At 45.6% G+C, this 12,255-nt stretch overlaps 1 non-coding gene across 1 annotated transcript; it reads right to left on the reverse strand.

The window, feature by feature from the left end:
• Window positions 1-259: 259 nt before the first annotated feature.
• trnad-guc (transfer RNA aspartic acid (anticodon GUC)) lies at window positions 260-331 on the reverse strand. Its single transcript has one exon. It is a non-coding gene; the product is annotated as a tRNA-Asp (tRNA).
• Window positions 332-12,255: the final 11,924 nt, after the last annotated feature.

The raw sequence follows: 12,255 nt of genomic DNA on the forward strand, positions 1-12,255 counted from the left end.
TCACACCCAGGTTCCTTACAGTCCGAGCCGTGGACGCCACAGAGTTCTCAATGGCAATGGAGCACAATGTAGAGCACTGTGCACACAATAGAGTAGGACAACAGACAAGACAGGGACTTACAACGTGACTCATGCAGTCATGCTGTAACATTGCCTATTTCTGCTTCGGCAATTCTCGGTGAGCAGGACTATGCTCCATGATGCTGTGTTATTTTTGTCTGCCTTGGTGAATAATCAGCAGCTGGTAGAAAACTCAAGCCTCCCCGTCGGGGAATCGAACCCCGGTCTTCCGCGTGACAGGCGGAGATACTGTCCACTATACTAACGAGGACCGCTCCACATTGGCTTTTAGCACATTTTAAAAAGAACAGTCAGGTGCTCAGGGTGATTACTATGTCTGCATAACTCAGCCTGCCTCAATGACAGTAACTTAGGGAGAAAAACTTTGTTTAACGGGCCTCTTTTGGTGGAACAACCGTACCTACATTTTGAGATTTCGACCACATTTCATGTAATCTGAGCCTTTAGGGTTTTGAGATACTTTCTTGGTCAGATCAAAGTGTTGGACAAGGAAAATTTCAAGCTGACAATGGATCTCAAAAGGTGACAGGATCATCCGGCGGGGACCACGAATATCAACACAGTCTGGTGAGTAGCTCTGAAGATATCTTGCTGTGGAAGGTGCTGGATGGACGAAGTCGCCTAAAAGTGGACATGGTGAAATTGTTTTCCCATCCACATCTTTGCTTGCAATGAGTGACTGGCGATTTGGATGTGTGCTAATTGCCATATAGTTTCATTCTCTGAAAGCTGAACAACATGACTGAACAATTGATTTACACTCGGTGGGTAAAGCGTCACTTCAGAGTACTCCAAAACAGTGAAGTCATTGTTTTGATTCTGGTAAGTTATGCTTTTGTCCTACGGGTGAAGGTTGGAAAATTGGATTGAGGATGGATAATCCCATAATTCTCAGAGCCGAGTCTGAGATTATCTGATTACAGCGAAAACAGATAAAAATGATTTGGGCAGAGAAGCAGAAGCAGGGTTTTCTATTTGTTATGTTTTTTTGTTTTTTTTTGGAAGTACAGGATTTCAGAATGCTCCCATGCCATATCCACACGTAATTAGGCTTTTGCTCCTTCTTTTTGGGCGCAGATCCCAAAAGGAAGGGTATGGTTCCCCTCCAACTTGCTGTTCAATTCTAAATTGCTGCCCCAAGTGAAGGCAGCCTGCCAATAAAGGGGTTACTCTACCCATGGTCACATGCCATGTATTTCTTGCAAAAAAATTGTAGCTTATCGTTAGAGAAACAGCGACTTTTAACCACTCACCCGGTAGGTGTGCTAAGCGCTGAAATAATTGTCCCCCATCCTGATGAGAAAAAAAAAAAACCCTGTAGTGCATGAAGGTGCGGTACACTTCAGGGCCCCAGTTTGGGGCCCTTTAAACCCTTTAAAATAAGGTCACCCTAGTTTAGCATATCCACCACCTTAGTTTAGCGCCCTAACATTGCTCATATTTGCCAATTAGCACCAAGCAGTAAAGCACAGCTTAGGATGCCAGGAATGACATGACCAAATATCACGGCAATCCATCCAAGAGTTGGTTGGATGGATGGCACGAGAGGAAAAGCGATAAGCGGGACATCCAAAGTTGGTCGGGTTCATCCCCGAGGGCCGCATGGACGCCTCTAACAAATGTCATGGCAAACCATTTAACAGTTGTTGAAGACACTGGTCCAAAGTGGCGGGGCCGACGCGTTTAAAACGACGCGAAATAGGGTGACGAGAAAACGAGAAAAGTACATAGATGTAGTTTTTGCATTTTTAGAACGCTGTCGTCACTAATATACTGTAGGCGTAGCTGCATTATTTAGTTATCAAAAAAAAAATTATACCCAGGAAGTAAAATGGAGTTCGTCCATTTCTTCATCTTTATAGTTCATTTATAGTAGACCTTTTTTTATTATTATTTAATGACCTACTGCTTTAAATGTTTAAAATTCAGTGTCTTTATAAAATGAAATGTTCATTTGAATGTCTGAGGTTGGACCTTTTATGGATCTTCCGACACCCAGAGAGTGGGGGGGGGGGCAGAAATAGGCAATAAAAGGAAGATCCAAACAAGGCTTTTGGTTTTTTTGGGGCTGCTTTTTGGGCTTCTTGTTTACTTTAATTTTGTACACTTATTTCTTCATTTATATATATATATAAATATCATATACAGAGAGACATTTATTTCTTTTTATAAAATTTGTAACCGTTTACTCTTTTTGGTAGAAACTTGGTAACTTTGGTAGAAAAACTGGGTTGTATTTTGTACATTCCAACCAAAGTCCTGTGTCGCTCCTCTCTGAGATGGTCTAAGTAGCCTCCCTCAGGTAAGAAGACTACTCTCCTTGAGATGTGCCGACAGTAAATAATAATTTGGCCTTTTAATTAGTGAGTGTTACTGAAAGTTGCTGTGTTTATATTGCAATGTACAACATGGAAGGACATGTCGAATGGGTTCAGTTCAGCTGTCTGGAGCTTTGCTGCTGTTGTGTTATGTTTGGCGCTAAGGTTAAAGGTTCCCTGATTGCTTGGGGCACAGGGTGGGTTTTTCCAAATTCATCTCTAAATTATAAGTTAGGGACTAGGGCTTCGAGGCGGCCCTGTACAAAACCAGGCGAGTGTCCTCAGACCGTCAGAGTGGACCTCCTCCAGTACTGATCGGTTCCTTTAGGATCTTGCTGGAGTACCACCAGTCTCCCAACACCTACTGCACAGACATATTTCCGTTGACGTCCGGCTGTTGGCACATAGTCAACTATATAGGCCTGAAAGAAGAGATACTCTAGGAATGTATCTCGGTTTCAGAATCAGAATCAGAATCAGAAATACTTTATTGATCCCCGGGGGGGAAATTGTACAAGCAGACTAAGGTGGTCTTGCGTGTAGATTTTGGAAACCCGTTCGTGTTGTCGTAGAACAGCCGTCACTCAGTGTTATATCCGCATTGGGTGGGGGTATCGGTTATAACACCTAGGAACCACTTCAAAGTAAACAAGATCTGTCTTCACATGTCTGAGTCAAATTCTAGCCTTTACTGTACACAGCTGAAGCCACTTAGTACAGTACTTGATTTAGATCTGGTCAGGTCAAGAAACGCGAGATGTTCGAAACAAGCCAAGTCCAAAAACTGTATTAGGAAGAGAAAAGAAGAGGTACAGTAAACCATTACCCAAGAAATTTCTCACAAAAATAAATGGTTAATTGTCGTCACGTAATGAACCTCAGTTATAATGTAAGAATCTTAGACGTACGGTATGCTGCATATTGCACATTGGCGTCACATTACACACATGACATATATACAGAAATGGTCCCAGAATCACCAAACTGAAAGGAGAGAGCATTATTGTTGGTGTCCGGGCAGTGAGGAAAGGCCAGGACCGCACCCCACCCCCCATCCAGCCATTAGTTACCATCATTTTGATCAGGAAGGGGTCAGTGCTCACCAAACACACACACTTCCTACGGAACAGGCATTGAGGATAGTTAAGTGTCCTTACCGAATTCCATGGCAATTTCCGGCAGTTGTGAAAACACAGATTTTTGTGTTTGTCTTTTCCCTGTTCTCAACACGACCGTTTCCCATACACACAACCAGCTCCATTAAGAAATGGTTCTCCCAGTCTGCTGTAAAAGAACTTGGGAACCCCATCCCCAACACCTCTGGGATGAACTGGAGCCTGGCCTCATCGCCCAACATCAATGCCGGACAGTGCAGAATAATAAACTGCCCCTGTGAAATCCCCATCACAAACCTAAGGTATGTAAAGGTACGCATATCTCCTGATGTTACTCTTTCTGCGTAGGTGGAGAAACCCTGGAAAATGCAGGGGGGGGTGGCGGGTTCTTTTGGAAAATAACCTTTTAAGTGCTCGTTTCTAGTCAGTTGTAAGTGTATTTTGATCTGCCGGCACTTCTCTTGACTGCTGTTTTTTCATTGAGTGAGTGAATGATTGATCGTCGAAACCCCCCACCACCCCCCTTTTTCTTTTTTTATGGGTAACCATGGCAACGTCTCACACAGGGCCCGCTGGCTGTTTTGTAACGCTCTTAAGATTGTCAGCAGGGGACCGGGGTTGGTTTAGAATGTGAGACGTTGCCGGGGATTGCGCTGCAGCGCCTTGTGGACAACATGGAAACGGGCCAGTAGCCCACAGGGCTATTAACAGAGGGATCTAAATCATCTCGCGGGGGCCGGAAAAAAGAAACGCAGGGCCTTGAGTTGGACTCGTGCAAGATAAGGAACCCCTCGGAAAGCACATGCAATGCATTTCCAGCTCCGGATGAGAGCGGCCCACTTTAAACACACACACACACTCCTCATGGTGCGGCACACTCCGCCGGGGGGGGGTGCAGAACGGCCTCGGCGAGGTGGCCAAGTGCTCGCGTGGCCGCGCCACGCAGGCATGCGGAAACGCCGGTGTGTGGCTGTGCAGCACAACATCCTTAAATGGCTGCCGGCAGACATAAATATCCTGCTGAAATATGCATGCGACAATTCTGAATAACATAGGCCTAATGTATTGTTAGCCCTGGTGGGCTGCTGAATGTTTTATATGCAAAGGCCCTCAGACGCCGGACATAGTGGCATCTGTCAAGCCAACTCTAGTCACTCTGCGCTCCTCAACGTGGGCGCTGCAGTTCACTGTGGCGACCTGAGACACGCGTCTAGGCGTGCCTGGGCTTTGCCGAGCTTCCAGATTGCTAAATGTCTCGTGGGCTTAGAATAACAGGAGCAAGACGAGAATATATCGATTTTTTCTCCCCCCCCCATCAAATTACTTTAAATAAATGCAGAAACAAGCAGTATATTATGTTTACTCCTGTCTGGTTGACGCCGCATAGCGCTTATTCAGGCAGGCACATTCATCAGCAGGTTGGCATATGTTTTAGTATGTTTGAAATGTCACCGACACCTGCCAGCCAATCAAAACGCGGCATTTTCCCGTCGCCACAGTGTAAATCAGATCTCCGTCAAAGGCGGCTGGAAGGTGACTTAAAAGAGCACTAGCGCAGCACTCCACAGGAAGCAAGGGACAGGAAGCAGTCTTCCTCTGAGGAGGACATTAATGTACTCTCCGCTGACTCTCTCTCAGTCTGCGTTTGTTCAAGTCGCCCTGAGGAGCGCAATGTGTGTGTGTGTGTGGGGGGGGGGAGGGTAAAGTAAATAAAGCATGACCAGCCTGAGGACGTTTGCATTGCACCTCGCAGCCATCCTCAACGCGAGGTCACAGCCGGGTCCTCTCCGTCCGAGGAGTGGCGGTGCTCGCTGGACGCAGTGCTGGCTCGCCGCGGCTCGGGGCACGGGCCCCCCTCTCTGCCCGTCTTCAAGTTACGTTCGTCACCTGCGGTACCAGCGCGCACAGTGTACTCTGTGGTCAAACTTTGTCAAACTTGTTTCACAAACATCTGGAGCCGCTCATCGATATTATTCGTCAGTTTTGTGTCATTTCTGGGGCAGGAGATGGGGAACAGAACGCAAGGCCCATGGCCCAGACGTGAAAAACCAGGGACGCCGAGGTTGATTTGCCGGCGCCTCCAAACCCCACCGGCCACCGCCTTTAAAGCCATCACGCCAAAACCGCTATCAGTCGGCATTCAAGCGATGATGATGATGACGACACAGCATGAGGAAGAAGTGGAACGCGCTCTCTGTGTACTGCAAGAGGATGGCCTGTTGGCATGGTGATGGCCACTGTCGCCCCGAGAAATACTTGCGCGCCTGTGAATGCCGGCAACGCTACACAACGGTGACAGAGCAAGACGGCCCAAATGAGCTCTCAGCTTGTTTTAACACCTCCTGCTCAGCGGGCTTTCTGGGCCCTTCGGTCAGGACATCTTCAGCCCCACCCACCACCTCCAAAAGTAGCAGAGCCAGGAAGTCTTTCATTTCTGCCCACTTCATATACAAAAGGTGTTTGTATATAGGAAAATTTCAGAGACTTGTATTTAAATGTAGCCTAGAGCTCAGAATTGCTCAGGGGTCATTAGTGTCCCTTAAGCAGCGTCAGTACCGCCCCCTACGGCATGTAGTCGGTGATGACGACCGCTGCTGCAGCGCCACCTCGCCCCGCACTTCAGCATCTCAGCGCTCATCCCACCTCCGCCCCGCTTCACTTTTCACGAAACCAGATAAAGAAAAGAGTCTATTCAGCCGCCTTAATCATGGCCGATTTTTTTACATTTATTTTTTGGTTTCCTCCACAGAGCGATGATCCACGGCAGACAATGGGTCTGTGGCTCTGCTTCGCGGGGCTGAGAGGACAGATAGAAGGGGAGGGGGCGGGGGGGTTCTAATGAGAATATGCTTTGAGATCAGTTAAATCCTGGGCTTTTCTTTGCCAGTGGAAGCAGATAATCCATTCTTTTCAGCGCTAATTAATTTGCACTTTGCCTGACCATATCACACACCTAACATCTTTTTTTTCTTTTCTTCTTTTTTGTCCTCGCGCGTTTGAAAAGGCTTGCCACGAGGGAAAGGAAGGGAAGAAAACTTTCACATCGCTTTAACCTTCGCGAGCGACTGGAGAGAAGCGGCTGGACAACTTCAGGACAATGCATAGAACCAGCTTGATCGGCCCTTGAAAAAGAATCTGAACACACACTTGTACTGTTGTCTTAACATGAAAAACATGGTCCGTGTTTATTTGTACACGTGTGTACCTAGGTGTCATTACTCTCAGTTATATCAGTTGATTCTGAAAGGACCTTTATTCGGACCTCCATTATTCCACAGCGTTCGGCTGCAAATCACAGGTGTAAACCCCCCCCCCCCCAAAAAAAATATGATCCAATTCTACGTTACCCCACGCTTTTGAGATGGCTGATATTTCCATTACCTGCCACTCTCTGGTCTCTTTCTGTCCTCTCTGAGTGCAATTAGCTGATTAGTTAGCCAGATCAGCCGCCGTCTGCAATCAATACACACATTATTAATGAATTAATCATTAATCAAACCGATAACTACCAGCAGTCAACGTCAGACAGCCTTATTTCAGCAGTTACCTTGTGTTTTTATGTAAAGTACATACATATTAGCAGTTTGAATTAAAATAAAGCTCCCTTCGCTCTCCGGGGAAAATATTTCTACGCCAAACTCCCTTTAAGAAATGTGACATATTAATAATTCCTTAAGCGTCTGCAAAAAACCCTCTAGAATCACGAGATGAAGGGCGGCGTAAGTCAGTAGTCTTCCTGTCAATTCGGTATCAATGTAATCCGTGAAGATAAACTTCCACACCAACTTTACATTTTGGATTTTGAGTTGAGGCGACAAAATCCTGAGCTGGCTTAGCGGGAGAACACCGCAGGAACGAGAGGTGAACCCGCGTCAAAAATGTACGATTTCTAACTGAAGCAAGCGGTCGGTCGGTGGATCAGATACACGCCGAGTGAAACACAGGCTCACGAATTAATTAAGAGTCAATTGCCTATCAATGCGCGCGTGGTGGGTATTTGAGGTTTCGGCCGTCGACGCTGGAGAGAGCACACGACCTTCCAATAATATTCACTTAATGAATATTAATGAATGAATCTGTCCGCTGTAATGTGATGGTATGGTATATATTGGTATTTTATGCGACTTGGTGTACAGCCGTCCACGTGCTAATTCGGATTTGACAGGCTGAACGGCAGTTGGCGAGGCGACAACTTTGCTCGCAAGACACAGCAAGCCAGCCAACATTACCTACTAGCCCAACAGCGAGAGGATTTACTCTTGTCCGCCCTCTCACGCGGCCACTTTTCCTCTGTCAACGTCCTCTTCGGTCTCGTGATGACGATGTCCGTGCTGAGAATAGGTGGGAATGACAGAGGCTCTATTCTCCCTATCAGAAGTCTGTGCGGCGTCGAAATGATTTTGAAGCTGTTTTCGCGTAAAATACTTGCGTAATGTTGCTTTAAAGGAGTCATATTCGATTGGCATAGGCAAATGGTAAACGTTTCGGGTGATTAACTTACTAACAAAAACGTTGATAAACTGCCAAAATATAATATAATAATACAACAAAATATAATATTTAAGTTGATGTGATGTGTGTTCTGCAAGGCAGAGATGGAGATCCTAATATAAGTAGAAGCCTCCCCTTATTTTGGTTGCACAGCTCTATTAACAGCTCTGACTATTATTTGATCCCCACAACCCATATGAAAATGACAGTCAAGGAGCCAATAAATACTCAATATGACAGCCTGGAATGGCTCTTAACATCCCCTCCAATCACACTGGAATGCTGGTCCTTATCTGCCCAGGGGGGACAGAAGGCGGACGGCAGCGCGAGGCCTTACAAACCAGTTCTCTGTCCTCCGTTGGCCATATCTCTCCGCCTGATTGGAACCGGCAGTAGTGTTTACGAGTCCTCCTGGGTCTTATCAGTGTCCTCGCAGCACTGACATACTCGATCTCAATCTGTTTACAGAGAGGGTCTCAATCGGCTTCCGTTTGTGGTGGCAGTGCGCGCAGAGAATTGACAAGGAATAAAACAAATGATCCCTTGGGTGGGGGTGGATGGGGGGGTCGTCATGGCTGAGAAGAGCCACACACCCCTTGACCAAGTGTGATTTGGATGGCGGATTGCGTTGCTTCAGCCCCGTGGGGGAGTCAGGGAGCTTCAATTGGAAACTCTGCTATTGCCTGTGAGGATTTCCATGTGCGGCCGTGCAACACTTACGCTGATGACGGCGACGTGTTTGCGCCTGACCGACTTTGAGATAAGAAAGTTATTGTGAAAGTGGGAATGGAAATCGGCAGGTAGGAATGACACTTTCTTCACGGAAATGGAAAATGAAGACAGCAGAGCAAAACAAAAATCAATGGTTTTTTTTCCCCCCAGGGAGTTTGGGTCAGCACTGCCGGCAGAGTGTAAGTAACATCTATTCTCATGGCCCTTCACTTTGTTTGGGAGAACTTTATACGTCGGCGCAAGACACGTGCAGCGTAGCGCTTTCTAAAATGTCAATTCTGCTTCTCCCCTCGTCTCCCTGGGTTTTCTGAACACTGAATATCAAACACTCCTGAAGTTCATTTCTGGTCCGATCCTCTCCCTAACCGTTAGCGGTGGCAGATCAGGAAAACGTTCATATGATCCGTCCTTGTAATAGTCATATAGGGAGGCAAGTTGTCAACCTGCTGATAGTCTGAGAGAAAAAAATATGGGTTGTTTTTTGAAAGGCAATTTTGTTGTTTAATAATTGGAGTGAAGAAAAGTGCCTCGGCATGTCATGTAATAGGTTTTCTCTGGGTACTCCGGCTTCCCCCCACAGTCCAGAGACGTGCAAGTTAGGTGAATTGGTGACTCCAATTTGCCTGTCGGTGTGTGACTGTGACTGACTGGCGACATTGTCCAGGGTGTACAGCTGGGATCGTCTCCGTGACCATATGAGGATAAGCCGCCGTAGATAATGGATGGATGGATGGACGTTATATAATAGTTCCTACAAATAGATTAATTACTATCACAAAGAGTAGTTTTGGTGCAGCCCACTGCTCTTTGTAGGTAATTTCTCCTCCATCCATACCTCTCAGGGTCAGCTCGAGATCAGCACCCCTGTACCTTTCCATTGCACTTTCTAAGCATAGGGCTAAATAGAAATTTGCACAAAACGAAGCAGAGGGACGACTCTTAACTTCGGCTGCCAGAAATAATCAATATTTATTTTTTGAATAACAGAATTGAAGTAGCATTACATTCCCCTTGGGGACGGGGGGGGGGGGGGGGGGGGGGCACCAGTCTTAGAAAAGGGCCAATTAATGAATTCAGTCTCAGTCTAAAAGGTTGGGAGTTCTTGACTCGTGTACAGTGACCATAATACTTCATACACACAAACACGTGATCAGGTTCTTCGTAAATGGGAGGCTTGTTAAACTACTAACTAACACACACATATGTAACTACTGAACATACAAATAAATGGACAAATGCAACCTTGAATAATTGCAGTGAACGCAGCAATGAGCAATCAATGGAACACATGAATGAAGCCATGAATACGCCTGCGGAAAAATAGTGCAGGAAATGAGGACCTTTTTTATACCGGGTGACGCAGTGAATGATTACCTTGGAAAGCTGTATTATCTCATGTAAAGGCAGGAGACAATACGTGGGTAAAACTTAATGACCACCTGAACGCACCGTTCGGCAGCTGAGAGGTTACTGGGAAGTGCAAGTGAGTTGGTCTACATAAAGAGTCGGTCTTCATAAAGAGTCGGTCTAGACCTGCTCTATTTGTAAAGTGTCATGAGATGACTTTTGTTGTGATTTGGCGCCATATAAATAAAATTGAATTGAATTGAATTGAACGGGGGTCCAACTCCTGAGCTAACGCCAAATTTAGGCTACTTTTAGAAATCTATATGTAACACCCAATTCCACAGGTAGAGTGTGAATTTCAGTATTCAGTTGGATGCTGGACCAAACGCCAAGGTTTCGACTGCTGGAGCAGGATGGAGGATCAGTGATAGCAACCACAGCAGGTTACGTTTTGATGACGTAAGGTATGCTCAGGCACGAACGGCAGATCCGAGAGCAGATCTCTGGGGCGTGGCGGGTAAGGGTCAACTCATAGAAACTCATCGGAGGTACGTGCTCAGAGTTTGAGAAGAGGGTCGGAGTCCGTGATCTTTAGGTTGGCGTCTTCTTGTTTTGTAGTCTTCTGTGAAAGGGGGCGCCGAAGTCTGATGCCAACGGTGACTCACATGGCTCAACTGCTGCATGATTTTTATTTTGTCATCGTTTGTTATTTTGGTATTTTTCGTACACAATCTCAATACAAATCATATAGCTATATCTTTGTATAGCTTCACGTCTGCATGGCTGCGAAGACCTTGCTGGCTACCAGTGGGCTTTGAGATTCTGTATTTTTGTTTTTCCACTGTCCCGTATGTTGTACACAGAACGCACAATGCACAATATAATGACATCTTCATTATATTGTTGCAGCCGCCACTACTGGCCTCAAGAAACTGAAACCTTTCTCCACCCATCTGCTTCTCTTTACTGTATCTTCATCTGCTCCTATGTGATTAGACATCACCGGTGGGGGGGGGGGGGGGGGGGGGGTTAATGCAGGATACTGGCTTTTACCTGGATTCACGTCATCGCAACTTCTTCGTACTCTTTCAGGTGCAATACCGCCACCCTCAGTGGGAAGAGAGGAACCAAGACACAGAACCCCTCGTTTGAGCAGAGTCACTGTGATTGGCTAGTTACGTGCTAGCGAACACTGATTGGTTATTTGATTCAGACCGGATCCAGTTTAAAAAAAAAAACAAAAATAAAAAAACGTTTCTTTTTTTAAAGGAACCCTTCATTTAAATATTGTTAGTGACATGCGATGGCCAAAATGAGCCATTTCAACCAAAATTATAATTCAATAATATTGCCAACTCTAGCTTTAATTAAGTAAGACAAATGAAGTAATTAATGCTCTGGCATATGGGTTTTTAAAACAGCTGCCAGGCTTTCATGCATTGGCTATCAGGCAGTGTCTACACAGCCGGCAATTTACATAACGGGATAAATTCATTGTTGCTGTCGGTCTATTTGGATTTGTTGAGATTAATAAGAAAGATTTAATAACCACCGGCTTCATTCTTTAAATACGGCTAAGATTAATGGGAGAAAAAAAAAAAAGATTAATGAACAGTGTGCTTCAGCTCAGCAGAAATGTTAGGAGAAGAAGTGAAAACCCCAAATGGCTGGTGTGTGCTTTTTTTTTTTGAACTTGAGTGGTTGGCTTTTTAGCACTCTGAAGCACTCCCATTCCATTATTAATAATACTCTGTTATTTTGCCATCACTTTCAAAAGGTGTCGTTTTTTTTCCAGAAGGTTTTCTGAGGATAAACACTGGGGCTCAGCCTCTCACTCATACTTCACACCCGAATGCTCTGCTCCGTGCCCTGATTGTCACCGCCTGCGCTGGACATGAAACATTAAAAGAGATTTAACACAGAACACCCACCCCAAACGCAAACATGGGAGCTCAGCAGTTGACGCGTGTTAAATTCGCAGCTATGCATCCTCAGCCAATCACCGTTTACTTCACACAAAAGGAGGAACTAAATTGGAGGACTGCAGGAAAAACCAATGCCACAGCAAAAGAGAACTATTCAATTCAATTTTATTTATATAGCGCCAAATCACAACAAAAGTCATCTCATGACACTTTACAAATAGAGCAGGTCTAGACCGACTCTTTATA

The sequence above is a fragment of the Enoplosus armatus genome, chromosome 19 (assembly GCF_043641665.1).
Source record: "Enoplosus armatus isolate fEnoArm2 chromosome 19, fEnoArm2.hap1, whole genome shotgun sequence".
Lineage (NCBI taxonomy): Eukaryota > Metazoa > Chordata > Actinopteri > Centrarchiformes > Enoplosidae > Enoplosus > Enoplosus armatus.